Source organism: Electrophorus electricus, chromosome 15 (genome assembly GCF_013358815.1).
Source record: "Electrophorus electricus isolate fEleEle1 chromosome 15, fEleEle1.pri, whole genome shotgun sequence".
In the NCBI taxonomy this organism is placed as follows: domain Eukaryota; kingdom Metazoa; phylum Chordata; class Actinopteri; order Gymnotiformes; family Gymnotidae; genus Electrophorus; species Electrophorus electricus.
This window is the reverse complement of record NC_049549.1, coordinates 6,150,027-6,174,960: the sequence shown is the minus strand read 5'-3', so window position 1 is coordinate 6,174,960 and position 24,934 is coordinate 6,150,027. Positions and strand designations below refer to the sequence as shown.

General features: G+C 40.5%; 1 protein-coding gene across 5 annotated transcripts in view; it reads right to left on the bottom strand.

Moving 5' to 3' along the window:
- fam110b (family with sequence similarity 110 member B) overlaps positions 1-20,998 on the bottom strand; it is a 28,303-nt gene extending 7,305 nt beyond the window's left edge. The window contains exons 1-4 of one of the 5 annotated variants that reach the window (XR_004776917.1): positions 20,713-20,998; positions 18,811-18,944; positions 17,373-18,296; positions 16,010-17,099 (exon numbers count right to left, since the gene is read on the bottom strand). The gene's annotated coding sequence lies outside the window, so the exon portion shown is untranslated. Of the gene's footprint in view, positions 1-16,009; positions 18,297-18,810; positions 18,945-20,712 lie in introns of those variants that run through there. The other 4 variants (XR_004776918.1, XM_027027323.2, XR_004776919.1 and 1 more) reach the window with 4 other exon arrangements.
- Positions 20,999-24,934: the final 3,936 nt, after the last annotated feature.

Sequence of the window (24,934 nt, the reverse complement as noted above, 5' to 3'; positions counted from 1 at the left end):
CCTTTAGAATGTCATATCATACATAAAGTATAATTTTGGTAATTCAGAAGAGCAATCAAACATACCGTCAGATGCTAAGGGGACGCTAATAACTCATGGATTGGGCATTTAATTACCTATTGACCATCACCTGTTGATAACCTGTCCGTTAAGACAGCAGTTGTTTTACCCGTTTTAGGGTTGCGTCGTATTTATAAAGGGGTGCATTTATGTACAAGTATCTTGTTTTACATGTGTATTACTTAAGACTTTGTGAGTTTCGGCTCCTTATTTGAGTATAAGAAATATGACACTATAAATAATTAGTCATATTAAATTATATATGGTATTATCTTTTTTTTTCTTTTTTTCTCTCTTTTAAATCGGTAACCGTGACAATTTTCCTATCAGTCAGGTCCTAGCTAGCCATCTAGCCTCATGCTAGTACCCAGCTTGCATCACTCTTGTAACCAGACATGTTCACGCAGGTATAGCCTCACTCAGCTATACACTTTTGTCTGTTGATATTCTTTACCTGCCACCTGCTTAAAGTTTGCCAGTATTACTGGATCAGTAATGGCTATCCGCCACACATTTTTCTGCTGCATTCTTGCCTGATGGCAGCCCTCACTCCAGGCTATGCCAAGTTTCGTCGTCCTCTCTAAGTGAATGGAGCCGATTTCAGGTAATAGCTTATACCAGACTCGGACAGCTTTTATAAACAAGTTTGCAGGTGGAAGCTATTTCACTAGGCTTTTGGTATACGATGTACTTCATTACTATGCAGCCTGTAGAGCCATTTTGGAAATGCAGTCATCGGAAGCAAATTCAAACAGACCTAAGAAACCTGGAGAAGCTCACAGTGGATTCAGGCTATGTGGCATGATTAATATATATCAATCGGTCTTATCAATTTAACTTGGGTGCTTGTTAGAATTCATCATACAGTCTAACTAACCTCTTAATTAGATTACCATGGCAAAGTTTATGTGACAAGACACGTGGTTCAATTCCGATCTTTTGCTGAGGTTGGATTTGCCTATCTTGATGGTTCACATTATAACTGGAAGTGACCTCTATCTGTGTGTAATGTGAATGCATCTGTCTTTCAAACTGGCACATATGCACATTTCTGCAACCAACAAATCATGGTAATAAAATATGCAACATGGTGGTAACTTGCATATTGCATCACATTTTGCACTGGAGTACAACTAACAGTTCATCAGCTGCATATGCTTAAGTCAAGAAGGCAATAAAAAAGCCAAAATCGCTGGCTTTAGCCGTTTTTGCAGTTATTATTGCCACTAAAATCTGATTTGAAATATCCAATTTGTGTGTCCACACAGCCCTGGTAAAAAATCAGATTCAAGTCACTTCAGGTTGTTAATATGACCAATGCCTATGACCAAATGTCTGTTAAGGGGACATATCTCACTGTTCAGTGGTAGAGCTTGATCACAGCAAAGGGTACAGTTTGCAGTCTTTAAGATGTGTGGGAAATCACACAGGAAGCCCTGACACAGCACCACAAGCTCCTTCCTTCAGGTAACCCAATGAGCTGGCTGAAGTGATTTAAGACAAAGCACAAACACAATCTACTGTGTTGGAAATCCCCAGGGTTGGTATGAGATATTCACCTATATGGAGTTCAGCTCTTCACTGGCTCTGCAGTGATAGTGACCAAGTGTCCTTTCTCCTTTGACCACTGCAGGCTGTCAGTGGCAGCAGGGGTGATGCCAAAATACAGAAAGGCAGCAGTGAGACACCAGGGCCTGCTGCCAATGGGCAAAATGTGCAAAGGTATATTTTAGTTGTGTGTTGTTCAAAATTCTAATGAACTTGTGAGGTGTGGTTGTTAAAAGGGCTATTTTACCAAATGCAAAATGTAAAGAAATCTTAACTATTGGGAAAAATAAATTGATTTAAAATAAGATCAGATTTGCTCAAAATTGAAATAAATAAAATATTGTAATTAAAACAACTTGTGAAAATAAATACAAGGATCAGTTATGGTGTATTTGACAATTATGATGGTATTTGCCAATAATTATGGTATTTTCCAGAAATGTACAGTTTATGCTCTGCTCCTACCTTCCCATGTTGGTTGAAGCTATGCAATAGAAAAGACCTGGACAGTTTTTGGGAATTGATAATGACTAAACTAGGAGAAAACTGGGTAAACACACACACACAAAAAAAAACACACACTCACATGCCTGCATTTTCCTCCATTTCCCCTTCATGGTACTAATTAATCACCAGGCCATATGCACAAAGCAGCAGATGCTTATACCCACAGGCGCACGGTGTGTCCCTGCAGTGGGATTCTCCAGCAACACCATGACCTACTGTGTGAATGAACACTGGCACTTACCACATTAATTCTCTCCTTAGTTAAACTTATAATTTGGGGTCATCATCCTTTCCTTTTCCTTCACTGTAGTTGTGTGCTGGGAGGAATAAGATAGCAGCCCACTGCAGAACGCATGGTAGTAACGAATTAACATCTGGCCTTAAGGGTCAGTTGGGCTCTCTCATGGATTTGGCATGGCAGGACAACCAGCTACTCATCCCTGAAGATTTCTGTGTCCATTTGAGGCATCACAGCCCAACCAACCCTTTGACCTGCACGACTCAATCCCTTCTGAATCTCAACACCCCCACTACCCAAAGAAACAGCTGTCTGAAGACACACACCCCTCCCAGAAACATATTGTAACTTAGTCAAGAGCACATTTACACAAAATCCTCAAACTAGACACTAAACCACTATATAATATTGAAGAAATTACAGTTTGCCAATCTCAGCCTTTTTATCAAAAGAGAACAGTTTACAGCTCAGTAATGGAGCAAACAAAGAGTGGCTTTGGAGGTCATCTCAAAACATTAAGCAGTGATTAAGGCTACTTTGCTTATGAGAAACTCAGTCCAGATCTGATGATCTGATGTATGATCTGATCAGAGAGCAAAACCTAATGCCAGGTTAGAACACATACTGTCAGCAGGCCAGTTCAACAAGTGACACAGACACCATAGTTAGTGATTTGACTTGCACTGTGTTGGCTTATATTATCCACTTCAGTTTGAGCAAAGCTGTAAAAGTCCATATAGGCTCAATGCCATCATGAACACAGGAAGAACTGCTAGGGGTATGAAATATCAGCGACCTTAATGGCAGTCTGTTCTTGTTCATGATTCACTGGTTTCACACAGAAGACAGACTTTCTTTTATGTGGAAAGATTAAATTCAAATACCATTTGAGAACCAAAATTGCAGCAAATAGAAGAGGCACGAGAAACAAGCATGAGCGCATTCTTTAAGCTTCCTGTAACATAAAAAACAGAAACCCCACCAAAAGGCACACATTTAATTTCAACAAAGTGAAGCTCTAATAAAATCAGTTTGTATTTTAAGCAGGTGCCGTTTGTGTTCGTGGCCGTGTTGTGTCTGTCTGAGGGACACCATATCTCCAGCAGTGTTATGAACTACCTTGGATGGCTCATCGCTGCAAGCATTAAGCATGCATGTTCTTGATAGCCAAGTGTAGTAACACATTCTCATGAGCCAAACCTTCTGAAAATAAGCTACATGTGGCACGTAGGCAGAGCACATGGAGCAGAACATCGGGAAAGATGCAGTCTGAGAGATGACAGACGGTTCATATCTAGCATATTCTTTTTATTCATATTACACTGGCCAATACTGGTGTTTGGGGGGGGGGGACGACACTGATCAGATAAATTCGATTTATTCAGGGCCGTTAGAGTGCAGATCAATGGAAATCAGTCACATTATTTAGTCAGATAAAATCAGTTCAGTGAATGAAGTATTAGATGTCTAGTTACAGTTAAGCATTGGTGGCATGGTGGCATAACCAAATACACCCAAATACTAATTTCATCAAATATATGTCCACATAAATATGCATCCATGAAGATCAAAAATGTTTATAAAGTAGAATTCTGGTGTTTCCCCTTCTCGCGTTGTCCGACCCGACAGACTCAAAAGTCCTTTTCAGAGCAGGTTTAATGCACGGCTGGCCAGAGTGAGAGCAAGAGAGAGAGAGGGGAATAGGGAGATGACTTTCTCTGGGCAAGTGTGCTTTGTATTCTGTTCAGCAGACCCTCCTCACGAACTGCACTTTCACAGCTTAGTTTCTATCTAAGCAAACATCCCTAACACCAAAGACTGCGCTGCCTCTCTCAAACCCTCCGGTAGGGCCCAGGTGAGCCGGTTTACACCCACACACGCATGCATCACCTCATACCACACATCTCCCCGTCTTAGTTGTAGCATTCTCATTGGTAGTGGCCAGTACCGGACGACTGGGACCAGGCAACAGGGCCGGAGGGTCTTTCTTGGAGTCCTGCGACAGCACAGCCCCACAAGAGCCTGTATGGATGTGGTGTAAAGAGCGGACCTTCCGAGAAGAGAGACCGTTGCAGTGCCCAAGACCTTTCACAGTGTACCGGACAATGACGGAGCAAGCGAGGGAGGAATGAAACAGAAAGGCAGTTGGGTGCTGAGAAGGCTCTCGCTGCCCCGAGCCCAATTCTGCTCACCCTGCAACAGGATGTCAAATGGTTCTCAGTTCCAAACGAAACCCCAGCCTTCTAAATCACAAAAAAGCACTTAAGAATGATAGGGGATGCTTGAGGAAGAAACCTTGCGCTTGAAATTTTGCAATATTTGGAATTTTCAAATTTATTTTTATAGCATGTATGTATGGTATTTTGTTGCCACAAAGCAGCTCTACAGATAATCCAGATACAGGCCCCTAATGAGCACATCGAGGCAACTGTGCCAAGAACAAACTACTTAAGAACTAAAGGAAAAAAAACTTCAGAAGAGGAATACATCATCATCTGGATGGGAATTTCCAATTTCCTAAGAACCATCCAAAACAGCTTGTATGAATGTAACACCATGAATATAGCTACCGAAATCTATGAACATGCTTGGTTATCATGACTTTAATGTTCACATTGAGGAATCCAATGAAAGATTATTCAGGTTTGTTGAGGAGGACTCAACTTTGACATCAAATATGAATGGAATCAGTTCCATACAGAGTGTTATCCGAACATGGAACCCAGACCATTTTGGCTCTGCCCCAGAGCACCAGCTTTGCTTAGGCTTTAGTGTGTACTCATAATAAATTGTAAATTTTGTTAACTTGAACTGATTTGCAAATACATATTATGTAAAGATAAACAAAAATTAGCATTTACTTTATTGATGTTATTTGATATTTGCAAAAAAAAGGCCCCAAATTATTGTACCAATGCCCAAAAAGAATGTTTTTGATACTATCCATGGATTTCCATATATATGCCACGGAGTCCAAACCAAGCAAACCTCCTCCAAAGCAGACCACGTCATTAGTGTCTGGAGGTGAGGCAGTTTTGCAAAGCCTCTTTGTATATCAACAGCAGCAGTTCTGGAGAGGCCAGCCTCCCCCAACAGCCCAAATGAACAGACTATCGGTCTCCCTTCACTCAGCTTCTTTACACAGAGCTGGCCTAAGCCAACCTGCAAACACTCCTGCAAGCAGCAAATGTGAGGATCTAAAGAGGATGGAAATATTCTGCTGCCGAGCAAATATTTGTAAAAATTAGGCTTCCTTGTCCCATTCTGCTGATTCTGTTATTGCAGTCATAATGGGCCTCAGTAGTATTGTGAGTGCCCCGTACTAGATGGACTGTATACTTGGACAGAGATAGTGAGGTTGCTGCTCTGTGCCTGACACAATGATCACAAACACCTTGGCAAAAGATTCACTGCCTATCCAAAACTGCAGGCCTCTTACTCACCAAATAAAAAAAGAACATCCGTTTATGTGGGAAAAAATGTGAGATATCAGGAGTGCCAGGTCTATTAAGTTCGAAGAACATTCCAGCCATGTCATTTTCAGTATATTAAATTCAAATTAACACCATATGATGTAAAATGCCTCCTCTATCCCCAAGGCAGGAAGCTAAATAACTATCAACATCTATCAGAATAAAGTACAATCAGCTTGAAATATAAATCTCACAGAATGGCTACAGATGAGTCTTATAAAAGTGAAAACTAGAGGTGCTGTTTGTGTTGGATGGTCATTCACAATGGTAGGGACGCACACACAGAGAGTTTGAAAGCGGGAGCAGTGAGTGCATAGAAGTAGATGCTAGATGATGTGCAAAAAGGGGAGTGAGGGGAGAGACATATGGCAGGGAGGGACAGAAGGAGAGAATGAGTGTGAGAGACTGTGGTGGTGGTGGTTTAGTGGTGGGGAGGTTAGGAAGTGTGCAAGTAGTGCTGAGTAAGGACTGCAGCAGTGTGGGCTGCGGCCTCCAGCTTTCTGAAATGTTCATCATCACTGCTGAGCTGAGCCTGCACGCGCATATACCAAGGGCAAGACCTCAGCCCTTCTGCAAGCAGGGCTAATGTTAATAATTGGTCATCAGAAAAGACATGTCTGTGCTGGATCAGACCAGATCTGTTTTTATAGCTTTGCTACATTTTACTAAAACTTTAAATTTTGTGAATTGATGAAGAAAAGACTGGAAAATCAGTCAATAAAAAAAATAGTTTTAATAAAATTTAACCTTAGTCAATAATCCTTACCAAAATGAACTCCCAATTATATACCTGGTCAGGGGCTTGTGATAGACCATAACAGGTTTGACTCCACAAGGAAAAGCAGAAACCGACTAGTGACAGAAAAAATGTCTATTGAAGTGTAACGGGACTCTAGCCCATTCCATGGTGACAAACAGCAGAGCCGAATATTATAGGGATAACGCAGACAATATAAGGGGTTGAAAGACTTATTTTAATTACACCGCTAGAGGGAACAAACTTGCCATTTGCTGGAGTTTTGTAAAGTTATTATAATTGTCAATAACACTCGAAAAATAAATGGCACCACACTAAACTTGTAGTCTTCCAGCTTGCATGGAAGAAGAGCCTTCTCAAGTATAGAAAGGCACTTATTACCGCTCAGCTAAACCTTAATAGAAAATAACAAAAATAATCCTAGATTTCTATTTAGTACAATTGCACATCTAACTAGGAATAAAACTGACACCAATCTCAAACCTTCCATTTATTTCCAAGATCCTAGAAAAAGCTGTAGCTCAGCAACTACACTCATACTTGAACCAAAACCAGATACAGTAAGTCTTTCAGTCAGGGTTTAGGCCTCATGTGCAGAGATAGCACTGATTAAAATAGTTAATGACCTGTTGTTGGCTTCTGACCAGGGTTGTGGCTCTTTGTTTATTTTGCATGATCTGTGTTTAACATTTGACACTGTAGATCACATTTTACTAGATAGATTCAAAAATGTTTTTGGGATTAGGGGAATAGCCCTTTCCTGGTTTAAATCTTATCTAGCCAGTCACTACCAGTTTAACATAAATGGATACTTTTCAGCATACAACAAAGTTAGCTATGGTGTCCCACAAGTATCTGTTCTAGGGCCTCTGCTTTTTTCTTTAAATACGCTACCTCTAGGTGACAGTATATGTAAACACTGTGCTAGTTTCCACTGCTTCGCTGATGATACTCAGCTATATGTATCAACAAAACCATATATCAGCTTAGTATCATTGAGGAATGCATAAAGGACATCAGACACTGATATGGAAAAAGCTTCTCTCACTTAATCCTGACAAAACACAGGTGCGTCTATTAGGCCCAGAAAGAGTTAGGTCCTTGCTCTCTAATTACTCAATGAAACTCAATGGTCTCCTAATCACATCTTCTCTAACAGTTAAAGTTCTTGGACTGATTAGGAATCCCAGTCTCTCAATCGAAGCTCATGTAAATAATATTTCTAGGCGCACCTTTCTCCGCCTCAGGAAAATTGCAAAAATTAGGAACATACTTTCCTCACACGATGCAGAAAAGCTAGTCCATGCATTTATCACTTCAAGATTAGACTACTGTAATGCCTTACTATCTGGCTGAGTGTTATGGTAAAAAGCGCTATATAAATAAATTTGACTTGAATATATATCTGAATACTAACTGAATTGAACACTTAAATAAAGTTTAAATATTTCAGCTAGACAGTTTCATCAAGTGGTTTGCTATGATAAAAGATGGATGATTGGTGATTATAATGGCAGCTAATTCAAGCTCCATGTGTTGAAGCTGTTTAATTAGCACAATTCTGGTGTGGCAGCTTTAAAAATAACTGTCGTTTAATACTCTCTCCATCTCCCCAGCAGAGTTTCCTCTCCAGCAGAGACAAACAACACATACAGCCATCACAGCATTGTGACAAGCTCCACAGGCAAAGAGGCTGTGCTAGGAATCAAATATACACACACCTAAATGCTGTGTGGTTATGTCACACTCATGCAGGAAAAAGGAAGCATGCATCATTTCTACACATGTGCACACACATACACATACACACACACACAAAAAAAAATTCAAATTGGATCATATGATCCGCTTGCTCTTTATTCACAACTATCACAAAGGCTTTACAGCAGCCTGCAATGACCAACACAATGCCCACATCACCTGGGGAAACAGCAGCCATACTGTGTATCGACCTTTAGGGGGATCTGTTGCACACACACACACACACACACACACACACACACACACATACATACACACAGAAGGACAGAGAGTAGGAGAGATGCTGTGCAGAATTATAGCCATGACATCAGCCTAGTGCCAGAGGACACCTGCATCAGCGCTCACAGGCGAACTGGCCACCGGCCAAACCATGCCCCCCCTCACTCCCCACAGACACACCAATATTGCCTCTCCCTCTAGCTCTAGCTCTTTCCATCCATTTCTTTCACCCTCTCGACCCCATCTCTCTTCTCTTCTCTTCCTTCCTCTTGCTCTCTGTCTGTCTCAAAAGAATACTCCCTTGCTTCAGAAACAGACACGCAATCACACACAAGCACACACACAGCCTTTTCTCTCCATCAAATCTAATTCTATTCCTTCGGCTGGCTGCTGGTATCTGCTGTCAGAGGCAGTGGAAGCAAGTCTGGTGCAGAATAACAGCAATATTAAATTTTCATAAATGAATCCTTCAGAGACAACCCGATAGTAGCGTCCTTTTAATAACTGCACTTGAGTCTAAAACACATCGCTCCACCACTGCACCCTTGTCCCTGCAGCCACCTTTGTGGGATCTTGCTTCAAAAATGAGTCAAGATGAGGGGCTTAAAAAACAAAACAAAACAAAACAAAAAAAAATATTGGCTGCTTCTGGAAGCTACCGCTCCAAGCCGGCTTCTGTCACCAGGCCCAGTTTGGTTCTGGTGGTCTGTGCCTTCAGACGACCATGGCAGGCCCTGCATCCATGTGGGCCCGAGACAGTGACACTCCAGTTGGGAGGCCTTGCAGGCAGAAAAATGGGTGTAGTTTACTGCCATGTATCGCCCAGGGGCATGTTTCCGTGCTCCTCCGCACGCTGGCCTGAGAGCACATCAGGCTGTAGCTTCCTGGGCCAATTGAGCTGATTAAGGGAGGTCTTTTAGCTTCACACTGCCACTGATGCAGATAATGTGGGTGAGGTACAGAGCCCTGTGTTACTGTTTAGCAGCTGATCCGCTGTGCAGCATTTGGGCCCAGCTATAAATATGTGTGACAGACATGCTTACCTGCTTCTGCAGTGTATATTCCTGCAAGTGTCAATATATATAACGGTAATACTGTGCTTACCTTTTTTAACAAATGCCCAAATAACTGAAACACTGGTCATAAGCTAAATTAGAGAGTTTTACTCTCTATAGAACATAGAATGCAGGAATGAAAACACGAACCATGTTTCAACATTGCTATGCTGTGCAAAAGAAAGCTGCATCTCATCTCAAAACTCTTCCTGATGCAAGTACATGCACAGCATGTTGCAGTCAGAGATGTACAGGCTGGAGGCGGCACACTGCTGGCCTTCTCATGTCCCATTGTGACAGAGGGGGTAGTCTACAGGAAGCCTAGAGTGACTCAGTCTTTGAGCCTTCAAAATCACAAAACTTCCACCATTTTCAAGGACGCACTTCTATACTACTGTATAGTTCCCACCAGAGTCACTCTTTCACTGGTGACAGCACCATTTCAGGACACTGGAAAATACGCATCTTAGCCAATCACAAGTTCACAGCCTGGGGGAGGGGCTGGTTGATCCAGTGCACCCAGCTAGCCCTATTGGTCTAATAATATAAATCCATTTTGTTAGCAAAATACATGGTTCCCCATAGCCATTTTTACACAGTTAGCTGCTAGCAATATTTTAGTCTGTAGTGGTTTGTTATTATTATATTATTTTCTAGTGATGGGGAGGGGGGTGGGATTTCTAATCTGATCAAAAGCAATAGCACTATTTGTTGCTTAGTAGGATTCTAGAGTGCTCTTCTTCTGTGAGATGTTTAACTGCTATCCACATGAATGGGTCTACCTGAAAAATCCTCTTATGGTCTTTTTAAAAGAGAGACATTTTTGACAGCAGACAATCCAGACAATATATTATTTGTAATCATTATCACAATACTAGCCTTTGCAATAAAGACACTGCATAATGCTGCAATGTGCAAATGAGCCTACAAGTAAATCATAAATGATGATACTGCATGCTGAGAGCATGCTGACCAATCTCAGATGTACCAGATGAGTTTTCTGTGGGTGTTTTGATGAATCACTGTATTCGCATCTGTGCATGAGAAAAGTTGCTTGTGATCAGAATGTTTGCATTACTCTCAAGCATGTTCACTTCATTCAAGTTTGTATTGTATATTGTAAAATATTTTTTTTCATGAGTTAAACATTATGGCTAACAGTGAATAAGCTCTTTTTAATTATTATTCTTTTTCTATTATTCATTTTTCAACACAATGCAATAGAATAATTCTGCCTTTTTGTTTAAAAGAGAACTACTCATATTATATTATATAAATCACTGTTTTATTATGAAACACATTCTCCCATAGCCTAGTCTAGAGTGCATACTGAAGGTGATCATGATAAGCATGCCATTTGTGCTGGAATCATAACAGTCCTGGGTCTCCCATGCAGTATCATGCCTAATGAATGCTAGTGAATACTGTCAACTACAAGTCACCATGGATGCTATCGTCAGCTTAGTACATTAAATGGATATGTTTATGTATATGAAAAATTGTAAAAATATTAGGTAGTAGATACTAGTGACCACCATGGATACAATTTCTCTGCTCCATTTCCATTTTTTTGACAGGAAGAGGGTAGTGGAAAATCGCATCAATTTTTCAAGCCACCACAAGGCTATGAAGCAAAGCCAGGAAGCCAGTGATGCTGCAACCTCAGTAGAGGCAGACATGTCTGTCATATTTAATATTTTTGAATTTATACAGTATACATACAACATTTTGTGAACATATATTTTTTTGGCTCCCTCTTATCAACCTTCTCTGCAATGACCACCATGCAGACTCCCTCCCAGGTCATAAGCAGTGTCCTGGGTGAAACCTTGGCAAGACACAATGTAGCAATATGACAACAATACAGATGTTGTCTGTATTGTGCAGCCCAACTCCATAGAGCCAGCATATCAGAGCTGTATTGCTAGCAATTTAGACCAAGAACTAACTCAGAATGCACACCATTACAGGTCTTACTCCGAACAACCAGCGACATGGTTCTTACTCCGCAAGACCAGTGTTATGACTCATAGATCTGCCACTTATGAAAAAGAGTCCATGACTAGCTCAAGGTGGCACTACCTTGGCCAATCATACCCGATTGGTTGTAGGTTTCCGTGTGCCACAGCCAACGTTCTGGTTGCTTTTCCTAACCTAATATAGCCTAAGATTTAATGACAGGTTGGCCCTCACCTCACCTTGGCCCTCACCTCTCCAGCAGCAAGCAGAATGACAGTCTACCATTAAAGCGCACTCATCACTCATGACACAACTGTACCTGAGTGTTCTCAACATAAAGTTTTGCAAGTTATCACAAAGCTGTCCACTCAAGCAAGAGTGTCGACAGGGTCATGGAAGAAGAAGGCAAAGAATAATCCAATCAACACAGCAGGCCACATGCAGGCCATGGGATTAGCAAGGTAGTGCTGCTCCAGATATAAAAAACTGAAGTAAAGTGGAGGTAAACTCATGCTTTTGCTGACCATGACCTGGACAAGAAAAAGAAGAATATCTAAGATGAATCTAATCCGTCAAATCATTAATCGGGAGCCAAGAATTGAATGTGCCATATGTAAAGGAGGATAGAAAACTGAAACGCAAACAAGCCCAGAACTGAGTGAGTCACAAGTCATCTTTAACCTCACAACGCAGGACTGGTTTATCAGTGAAGAAAACTGTGAAGACTCTGTTAATGTAAACAACAATAACAACAAACCAACAAAAAAGGAACATTTTCAGAGTCCAGAAGAGAAACACCAAATAGAAGACTTGGGCACAAAGCACATTCCATATTGCATTTCACCCTAATTCACTTTCCTCACTGAACAGAGTGGGCCCCCTCACTGTAATCCCTAAGAGTTTAGATTAGTGTAGTTTTAGCAGGGATTTGGTGTATGCTGTGTGTACTAAAGAGGTTTGGAAGTTGCTGACCCTCATGGGCGATGTAATGGGCTGACCTCACCTGACTGCCCAGTCTCTCCACCATCTGCTGGCCCTTGGGACATGCTGCCCCATGCAGTCGTCTCCCAGCATGGATGATGAGGCTCAGGCCCCATTCTGAGTTGAAGTATAGTGGAGGTAAATCTTCCACCTGCTTATTAGATTCATTGTCCACATAGGTTCTTAAAGAAATTCTACCTGAAATAATCACACCTCTACTAAATGTAATAAACTCTTCCTGAACATTGGCTACATACCTAAATCATTCAAATTAGGAATCATCAAACCACTCATCAAGAAAGGTAATCTTGACCCATAATCAACTGTCAGCTGTAGCAGCTAAGCACATTCCTGCATCAGAACCAGGTACATAAAGTCTTTCAGTCAGGGTTTAGGCCCCATCATAGTACAGAGACAGCACTAAATAAAGTAGTTAATGTCCTGTTGTTGGCTTCCAAACGGAGTTGTCTTTTTTTTCTCCTTATATTGCTTGATTTCAGTGTATCATTTGACACCATAGATCATCCCTAGATTTGCTCTTTATCGTTTATATTGTTGCATCATTGTCGGCCAGAGGAGGATGACCCCCCCCCCTTTGTGACAACAAAGTGTTATATAAATTAGACTTTAGATCACATTTTACTAGATAGATTTGAAAATATTCAGGGAATATTAAGGGAATAGCCCTTTCCTGGTTTAATCTTATTTAGCTGATTGTTACCCGTTTGTGAACATAAATGGAGACTTTTCAGATAACACCAAGGTTAGTTTTGGTGTCCCACAAGTATCAGTTCTAGTGCCTGTGCTTTTTTCTTTATATATTAGCTACATTGCATTGGCTCCCAGTAAAATTTCATACTGACAATAAAATACTTCTATTGACCTACAAAGCACTGAATGGACTTCCCCCACAGTACCTTAATCTCCTAGTGTATTATGATGTGACATCTGCTTAGATCAAAGGTTTCATGCACTTTATTAGTACCTCAAATAAAGCAATCTATTGCAAGGGTCAGCACTTTTTCTTAAAAAACTGCCATGCTATGGAATAACCTTCCTGTAAATATTTGACACAGACACAGTCTCAATTTTTAAGGCTAGGCTGAAAACCTATTTTTTATAGTCAGGCATTTTTTAATACCTTTCAACTTAGATAAAGGTGTAGATCTGTGGGTTCATGGGCATTGAGAGTTATGGTAAACGGATGTTATGGTGTCACTTCACCTCTTTTTCATCACTCAAGTTTGTTAACTGAGAATGGCAGAACGAGTGATGTTCCAGGGAGCCTTCTTGTGTTTTCTTCTGGCTCCATCCTTTTAGCTATGCTGCCATAGCTAGATCTGTCAGCATCTATCCTTGCACATTACAGATCCCTGATTTAGACGCTTTAGTATTTGGATTTGCCTAATAATCTATCTGAGGTACATCTTGCCTAATAATCTATCGAGGTACATCTACTCCAGGTATACTGTTATTCCTGAACCTCAACCCATCTCAGCTGCTATGGCTCCTCCCACAACCCCCTGATGCTCCTGCTGTGGTCCAGTCCCCCATCCACTTCTCTGTCGTCCTAGGCAGACGTTCCTGTGCTAGATGGGTTTCGCACACACGAGCACTCAGCGAACCCAAACTAGGACTTCTAGAAACCTGGAATAGACTTCCATTCCTTATTTATCTCATTACTTATCTTGTTCTTTTTTGTTTTGCTGCAGTATAATATTGTTAATTTTGCTATATAATATTGTTTATATTGTGGTGTCTGGTGACCAGAGGAGGATAGCCCCCCCTCTTTGAGTATTGGTTCCTCTCAAGGTTTCTTCCTCGTGCTCTTAGGGAGATTTTGCTTGCCATTGTCAGCTTTGCTTTGCTCACTGAGGGCTTGGTCTTGGACATCTATAAGGCTGCTTCGCGACATTGGTGGTTGTTAAAAGTGTTATATAAATACATTTGATGATGATGAAGAGTGAACCATCACAGTTAGTACCTAACCAGAGCACACTGCTGGCAGAGGATTTATGAGCACCAAATTTAGCAGGAGACTCATGGTTCATGATTCTACAGCAGCACATTCTGGCCAGAGCAAAACAAGCCAGTGTTAGAGATTCTTATAACAATCAGGATATTTGCAGTCGCATCATGGAGACCTAGCCCCAGCCTAACTCTGCAGTGTCTGTAGTAGACATCTAACTGGTTGTGCAAATGCAGCCTAGCCTAAGAAATTACTTTGGCAAAACAACAGAGGATTCCCCTTCCCTTCCCCTGATCACATATGTACAGATTTAACCTTTTGTTTGAATTCCTGGACAGCAACTTTGAAACTGAGGTTATGAAAAGAGAAAAAAGGGGTAGGGAATATAGATTAGCATTGTTCAGTTCAATGTATTCTAGAAATGTATTTTTCTTAAGTGTCAAAGTAAACAAATTGACCTGTTATTTATTGATATTTAATTAAAAACACCTCCCTGGTCTTTCATCTTCCACCGTTTCAGTTGAAAAGAGATGCTTTGAGACAGCCACTTCTATCCCCCCTGCTGCCCTGAAAATTCAGAGTATTTGGGTCACTCTAATCCTACAGTCAGGCAAATCACAGAGATCAGCAGTTCACCGTTTACATACACAGTGCCAAGGCTAATCTACAGGACTCCATCTCCTCCAAGCTCCATTACATATGTATTGCAGTAAGAGTAAGGGTCTTCTAAAATGAAAGCTGTTGGCTGTTGGTTTGATGGAAAGGCAAATATGCAAAAAAGGCAGACATTTCTTATGAGATGAAAAATAACATGCCTTCCAGGCTATATTCAGAATGATCAAACAAATACAACTATAAACCATGGACAATGTTATCAAATCTGAGGGTCCTCACACACCTAGGTACAGCCAATTGTTAAGCAGAAGCCAATACAAATAACAAGGTTTTGCATCAGCTTTGCATCAAGCTTCTGGTCAGCTGAAGATACCAATGTTATTGCTCTGATTGGTGAATGTACAGCAGCAGTCAGGACAGGGTGAGCGAGTTAGTTGTTAGCAGTTGGGCCATGGACCAGGGGGTGGGAAGCAGAGTGGCACCTGACATCAGCTCCTAAAGGGATATGCGGTGGTAGCCATCTGCTCCTGAGCACTTCCTTACACCTGCATTCAGCAGCACCTTCTGTCAGCCTATTGACACTCAGCAGCCGGCACAGGTTTTTAATCCTCCTTTAGCTGACCCGGATCTGCTGGGCGCAACTAACCCCAGAAACACAGCAGCCAAGGCCCAGTCAGTGCAATGCACAGACCTATTCTGGTGCTACAGTTTGTGCCAACCACAGAGAGGATGGATAATTACAGCAGAAGCATTTGCGATGCTTTTCATGTCAGAGTTTGGATCTCTTTTCAATGTTAATAATATTTACACTTATATAGCAGCTTTCTCATACTCAAGGACACTTTTACAGAGAGATATATATTATATACATATTTTATATACATATATACACACACACACATATATAATCATCCAATTCCTCATTAGTTTCATAGCTGAAATCCTTCCACAAAACATTAAACTGAAATCTGTTTTTCTAGAACCTCCAGAATCCTGATCACAAATTCAGAACTGTTTACTGAGGCACTTTGATTGACAGCTGCATTTCCCTATTGCATATATTCAGGGCCATGTGTGAAGATGCTGTACTCAGCAAATCCCACTAAACTAATATTACATCTGTACAAGGCTGAGTGAGTAGTGCCATAAATCTTATATACTTCACTGTGGGCTGCAGTCAAGGCTGTGTTAGCATGAAAACTCAACCACTACTGATGAGTTTATTCTACCCTTCATGAGTTTAATTTCATAGAAACTGCTTGGGTGATTATAAAATGCCCTATTAATAATAATAATAAGAAGAAGAATAATAATAATGATATTTTAATGTTTCGCTCAGTTGAGAGAGGGGCAAAACCTGTTGAAAGTGGGCAGCTCTTCTTCCTCCCTTGAAAAACAAAGCATTGACAAAAATCATCAAAAGTCATGGTCAGTACAAATACTTAACTTTGACACCACACAAACTGTTGCTAGCCCTCTACATCACAGTTTCAATTGCAATCAGTCCCAAAAACACACAAAAGCCATGGTGATGGACTCTCAGGAGGCTCCACCTCTGAACAGCATCCTACAGAGCTTCACACCTTCCAGCTGTCGTATTCTTACGCATGATGCATGTGCACAGCTGAAAAGGACGCTTTGGAGCGCATCCTTAACAAGAAGGTACACACAGACACACACACAGACACACACACAGACACACAGACACACAGACACACAGACACACAGACACACAGACACACAGACACACACTTCAAAGCCCTGATAGGGAGGGGTCGGCTATGCAGCTGCATCTCCTATTGATGTGTAGAATCAGGCGGATGGGCCTGGAGCAGCCCGAGAGGATACGCATCACTACGGCAACACAAAATCCCACCAACACCATCGGAGTCCACCAGAAGCTCAAGACCCTCGCCTCCTTCTCCTGTCTTTCCACCTGCTTTGCCTGCTAGTTATTCTGTTAATAGGATGTCACAGAAACAAGAGGCTGCTATAAGAATATAATGACACAAGAGCCTATGGAATCTTGATTCAATTTACATCTGTATAGAGTATACAATAAATATACAGTATGCACATAAAGTCCATGCTGTGGTTTTTATGGCTTCATATGTCAGAGATAGTAAACAATTATAAGAAACTTTAAATTAAAAAAGTAAGTAATTATAAATAATGACAAATGGTTTCAGCACATCATTTTACAATGTTAAGATCATGGCAGCAATGTCACCTTCTAGCCCACTAGAGCTGCTGTCTAGTCAGAGCAACCCCTGCTGAGAGATGTCCGGATTAAGATTCATTCGTATCTATTGACAAAGCAGACCTTCCATAGAGCTGCGGACGAAACAGTCAGGTGTAGAGGGTCACAAGCGAGGCACTTCCCATTAAAAAACTGAAACAATGCAGACGGTGCATTTGGTGACATAAACGCACCTCCAATGTTCATTATCTTTCTTCTCTGTCTGTCAGGCCAATCTCATCAAAAGTTTTACTTCTTCACTGATCAAGATGATGTTTGACTATGTGGGGTCAGTGTGTGTGTTTACATTGGGGTCTGTATCATATGTTCCTTATTTACTGTGTGGGAAAGAGCAGCTTCGGGCTTCCTGCTTAAGCAGTTTCACCCTACAGTACCACCTTAGCTCAGCATAAAAGCAAGTGCTCACCAGGGATGGTGGTGCAAGAGGTGTGAACACTGAGCAATGTGGAAGGTCCGGAGCTACGGTGCATGCAAGGTGGCATTTTCAGAGACCGCAGTAGCTATGATCCGGGCTTTAGTGTGACTTTCGGTCCGGCAGTGTAATCACTACAGAAATAACCCACCCTGATCAAAATCACCTATATAACCTACCCTTCTGTACAGAGCAAGCTTCACCCTAATATTTTAACAAACTCACTTATGATACACCAATTCCATGCAAGGCACTGGCTTGCACTGATAACACAATTCGCTGCACAAAGAAAACTGGCACGAGCCTGGCCTGGCCTCTCCTCCACTCCTCTCCTCTTCTCTCTCCTTCCCTCCCCTCTCTAGTCTTCCTTCCTCTCTTCCACACTCTCCGCTTCCCCAGACCTTTCCCTGAGTCTTGTTTCCCCTGTCCTGTCTGACAGCTGTCCTAGTGAACCCTGGCTGAACCAGCAGTGCCACTCCTCCCTAGGAGAAAGAAAAAGAAATATTCACTTTAATAAGGCACTTCATATTCATTTAATAAGATGTCTGTCTGATGGATGGATGGATCAGTGTTGGATCAGTTTTTTCCATTGCAATGTGATACAGACTGCCCTGGATAGCTCTGAGCTTATCTGACTTGGGTAAGAGTGCATTTATGAGTCGCAGAGGCGACGGAGGTTTCTTGCTTAGTCAATGATATTTTTTAAAACCAAAGAAATGGTTAGTTGACTCTACATGTGGAATTATCATCATACTGATGGGGCTCATACCAGTAGTATTTAAAGTACTGTGCATATTGGTGTCATCACTAAAAATGGCCATACTGTTATATTCATTTTAATCTTCTACAAAATTGTGAAAAGATTCATTTCATTAATAGACTGAGACCAGTGAACATAGTTATAATCATTGTAGCTGTAGAAGAACAACACAAATCATAACCTTCATCCTACAAACAGCTGTTCTGTGAAGTTTACGGAGTTTTTAATATGCTCACCTCATGCATTCGTAAACAACATGTCACACTGTATCTGTACTTCGGGGGAATGCAGGCTGAACGACTTGATCAGGAACCACGATGCAGCTGCTACATACTTGATCCACTCACTGCCTGCTGGACCTGTTCACTACCTAGTGCAGGGCAGGGTATATGATATGGACGAGCATAACACTGTGGCACAACATGTCCAAGCCGCTGACCCCCATCCCAGGCTACAGGGGTTAAACAGAGATGTCGACCATGCCAGCGGTCTTCCAGGGCCCTGTGCAAGAATCAGTTCAACTGTATTTGCATCTGTTCCCTCCAAGCCATGTCCAGAGGCATGGTGCCTCTGCTTAAATCATCATGGTATTCTTCCTGCATTCAGCATTCCACACAAAACCCATGAACAGCTCCAATTCCCTCAGGTTTATCGCTACAAAAAGCTACAGGGGACATCAATCTAACAGAGAATGCAGAGCAGGCTAAACAATGCACTGCCCAGGGCACTACAGCCAATCGATGCCCTTCCCATATCTGAGGTAACCCACACTGATAAAAGAAAAAAAAAAAAAGTTATACACCAACGTACAATGAAGTAATAACCTCACAGCCACATCTCTGTGCTTACCTTTCACACACATTTACTTTCATTAACTAAGATATTAACACGTCTTAGTCAAATTAGCACACTGAAATTAGCCAGTTTTGAAGGCAGTCAGACACAGTGATTGATCTCTTGCCCAAAATGTTAACACCTGTTTAAAATAAATATATAGAGTGAACATGAACCTTAAACTGAACAAGGTTGTGGCCTTCACACCCGACACTAGTTGCTTTACATGACAGAAATTATGAGACCTAACAAGACTCATTATGGAGAATTGTCTAGGCGCAAGGTCCTTATTTCATGTGCCTACAACATGACTTCCCCACCACCACCCATTAACTATTCTAATCCCAATACTCTGCTGTTACTAAAGCCATGCTGTGTGAAACTATGTGCCAGGCTCCGTCTCACTAGTGTAAACCCACCACAAAGAGTTGTTTTTTTTTCATACGGCTTTCTACGAGGCATCCAAACAACACCTCGCTTCTACCACCTCCTACTGTATGACAGCAGGCCATACACCTTTCACCTTATGCCCACCCGACCCTTGCGACACTCGGCCTTCCTTAGACAACTACTCCACCCCCTCTTTTCCATTTTATTTTGTTTAAATAAAACCTAACCTGAACATCTAAAGCAACTCTGAATTCTATTCCTACTAAAATACAAATATCATGTCATTAAAAATTTACATTTTAAGCGAGAAGCACGGTGTTCCCCAATATAAATATATATTTAGCCTAGTGGAATTATTGTATTATATATTTGTAACTGCCTATGCTGGGCAGTTGCTTACAGAAGGAAATCACCAGAGCGATGCATTGAACGCCAAACATCATCCGAGCGATACATTGAACGTCAACAGGGGTACCAGGTGTAAACCTGCCAAATAAAGTCCCTGCTGGTCTATCTTGTCCTCTTCGCCGAACGTCGACGTTATGAGAAACTACTGCATGACAGCAGCTCTATCACCCTTTCGGTGCTTTCGGTGCAACAGCCAGAATTCAGGACAAATGCAGCTAGCTGATGAATTAATATGCATGACTTTTAATACGAACTGACATGGCCCATAAATCATATTCGTATGTTGTATCGTCAAGTCAAATGAGACTGTAAATCGACAGATATCGTATAAAATGACAACTAGCCAGCCTAGCATTTTCATGGAATTTGGGATGCCTGCAGTTGAACAATAGCTGAGTGATGCTACACATACCACTATTGAATATCGCTTTTCTATGCTCTGAACAGACGCTACTGCTGCCTGAATAACCCATGAACTGAAATGCAACATGAAACAAATAACTCACCTTGGCGGTCTGAGAGAGCTAAGAATGATGCTGTGGGTTCTTTCCGCTGTACCCACTACCGACTTGGCCTCCACAGCCTCGTCTCGGGCAGCACCAACTAGCTTATTGAATCCTTGCTGCGTTGTGAGTGTTCATTCTCTTGTAGAATTTCATGAAACAGGGGAAACCAACAAGACCAAATCCGCATAGTTCCATTTACTCACCAACCTCATCTAGAATTTTGAGATTTGCGAACTTAACATGTAAAATGAAATACTGTTAACTACACTGTGCGATTTGTAAAATGTCAGTGAATGATATCCAACATTTTCTAAAAAGTACCCCCCTACATTTGAAAATACTGTGGTCCCGTTTTTCTTAAAGAGGACTCACGGAAAACCGTTCATCGCTTACTGTCCAAAAGGTCTCTGAGAATATATATCTGAATATATATTTTCAATTTAAACTTTATTTCTGAGATCATAGCACTATTGTTTTATTTAATTAATTTTACAGTTTCACAGCTATGATAAACAGGTGAAATGTGTTTTGAGGTTGTGCTAATGGTCGCTTGATAAGTTACATAAATACACTTTAATACATTTGAATTGAATTATTTTATTTGGGTATTAATAAGCAAGCACATTTTTATTGCATTCGTGATATACTTTTTAATTTAATTTTTATTAAATGAGAACTCATTGTAAGTCTCTCACAGTGAGCAAGCAATGTTTTCTCCATGATATATATATATATATATATATATATATATATATATATATGTGTGTGTGTGTGTGTGTGTGTGTGTGTGTGTGTGTGTGTGTGTGTGTGTGTGTGTGTGTGTGTGTATGTGTGTGTGTGTATATCTGCTAATGAATGTTCTCTATGTATATTTCTTATTCCTCTATATATATTCCTATATATTCTTTATCATTTAGAGAACATTCATTAGAGAACAACCCTGGAGACCTATAAAAAAAATGGTTATCATAACCATTTAACCATGGCAGAACATTACTGTAATTTGGGGAGCAGTAAATTAGATTTAAAGGGCAAAAACACATAACATGTAACTGAAGAAAGTTCTGGAAATGAGTCATATTGCATATTGCAGTGCCAATAATACCACCCTGTTGTGGAAACCATTTAGCTATGACAGAACTATAACAAATGTGCACGTTATATTTGTATTTCTCAATGGCTGTAGGCAAAAATGTGCCAAACAGGAAACTTAAACAATGCTACAGTTAAGGCACTTTCACTCATTATGGGAGGTGAGTAATTAGTATGTTGCATTCATGTAGAACTTGGAGTCTACAGACCTTTCTAACTGTTTCTAAACTTTCTAACCAACTAACAGTTCAGTCAATGTTTTCTCCTAGTTTAAGTGTAGGTTTGTCTTTGGCTAGATTAGCAGCGTCAGTCTGAGGGGTGAAGGCTGCATACATACAGCATAGGTCTCTTCATATATTTAAACATGGACCAAGAACCACAGCACATATGACAAGATGTCAGTAAGGCATGGAACATTTTCAGACTGGCACTGTAGATGGTGTTTTAATGAATTATGGCTTTCACATTATCCAACAATTGTAAATCACTTTGGTCAAATTTGATCCTACTATCTGATAAACAGGATCATCTACTCCTAGACATCCAGACTACATATGGGTGTTAACAGAACTACTAAACCAGACTGACATCATCACCCAGCCTTTACCTTGTTTGACACTACAAACATAACACAAGGAACACAAAAAACTGTTTTCCAGCTGAAACTGTCATTTATCACTTATTACTGTCTCTTTATTATTGATTTTCTGCTGCCATAGGAGGCATTGTACTGATCTAAACCAATCTGCACACATATGCACATGTACATACATTTATATGTTGATGTTCAATACTTGCAAATCTACTTGATAGATTTACTTGTCTATATAGACATGTTTATAGATTATTATTGCTTCATTTATTATTGTTATATTACATTTTTTCATTATTAAGTATTTTGTCTTATTTTTGACTTCATCTACTATTGCTGCACACACTCTGGAACTTGCAAAACAAATTACACTATTATGACACAGTGACAAAACTATTCGATTCTATACTATTTTATTCTATTCTATTCTTTTCTAATCTATTCTGTTTTAATTGAGGCATCACAGGCCAGTCTTGAACCACATCACATCAAGGATTCATAATTGAATTTTAATATAATTAAAATCATATCCTAATTGTTATAACTACCAATAAATTGCAATACATTTCGTTGTCCATATTTTACAGGCCTACCTCAGACAGCAATCTCCCACAAAGCTGTAGAATAATGTAAGCTGTAAATGCCATGACTGGTGCCTGATGATGGCACTGTTTCAGTAGTTTCAGCTGACTGGGGTTTAAAGTGGACCTTATTTTCTTCTTGTCTTGACCACCATGTGCCAGGTCAGTGGTCTTCTTTGTCACACAATAGTGGGTATTCCCTTCTCTGTCCCATCTGACTCGATATATTAAATATCAAGCTCTTCATAAGATAAGTCATTTTTCAGGGCATGGCCCTTAGAACCACTGAGATTCAGTCATAAATGATCTTAACTTGGATTTTAAAAATAACACTATATAACGTGTTGCTCTGAAATTCCAGATCTTTACTCAGATTTTTTAAAAATTATTTTTGGACATAATTTGGCAGTTGATTAATTAAATGAACAAATGTAAGAATTGGAACACAAAGAAATGATTTCATTTGAAAAAAAACATTATTAATATAATAAAAAAACCTATTATGCTAACTTCAATACAACATATTCTACAACTGTTCTTTTTTGTAACTTATTCTTCCACAGCAATCTCCTACAGGTGCAGAGAATGGTTTTGAAATTATTTCAGGATGACAACCTCCACAGGCTTATGAAAAAATAAGATTTCCTTGCCTTTCCATATCATGCTTAAAGTTTGAGACCTGCTTGGACTGAACAGCGCCACAATCCAAGCAGGCAAATTATCACTGTGAACTGTTCCCAACCAAGGCTTCTGAGGGTTTTACCTCACACACCTTCTACTGTTACCAAGCAACAGCTAAACTGGGCTGAAAATTGAAATCCTTGTTGTCAGGCAGAAGCAGGCTCAACATCTTTTTGTATAGCCATATTGATGAAATGTCAGCATTCTTGGAAATGGTCATTAACATGAGAGTTAATGTGTAAATACAAGTACAATACAAGTATTTTAGTTTTGTTTTATGGCATTTTGTTTAAAGTGGCACTAGTCACTGGTACAATCAAAGTCAACTGAACATGTAAACAGCACCAGGGCAAAACTTTGATAGGAGTATGTTCTGCCATAATGAGGTATACTCATAATGTGATGTGGTTAAACTTACCTCAGCTCAAAAGTGGAACCACATGAGCTACGTTACATAAATCCTAATTGCCCCTGGACAGCACAGAGGAAAGTTTCTGGGAACAACTGTGAGAATGAACAACTTTTCACAGTGTTCAGAGATTTAGAGGAACACAGCTTTCAACTCATAACATTTTGGCTAATATCTGACGATGTCTTTTTGGTCATCTCTTAGTATGTTTTTGAGTCATAGATTAGGTCATGGTGTTATCAGTTGTGAGTCAGTTGAGATTAGCCTGTGCTGGCCACATGCACAGTTGTGTTATTGCAGGAGGACCTCGTGCTGATCTCATGTGTGTTCACACTATCTATCTATCTATCTATCTATCTATCTATCTATCTAAAATCAATTTTACACCTGTCAGAAGAAGTAAGAGACATGTTTACATCTGTGAAAAAAACACTGCTGTTTGTCCTGAGCGTGAGCAGAGCCATGCTCTGCGGACTCTTTTCAATGGAAAACACTATCAAACAAGTGGAAACTTTCCCGGAAAACAGTGGTGTGGCTGGGAAAGTGAACACCGCCGCTGAGTCATGCACTCTGAGAACAAAGTGAAGTTTCTATTCATCAAAGACTACGTTATTTTTCTCCCTGCTCAACATTTCACTTCTGACTCTAGGCTGCAACGTGCATTGAAAATTCCAAGTAGAGCCATTCAAAAAATAGCAAAACATGTGCTTGGAATATGTAGGAATATATGTGAGGGTCTCTTTGTCTCTGAGATTCTGTTTGGGGACAATCCTCAGAGGGATGCCTGCTTTCACTGATTCAATAGTAACTTCCCTTCATCCTTCTGACGGGCAGCATCTGCATCTAATCCGAAACATTATGTAGGTC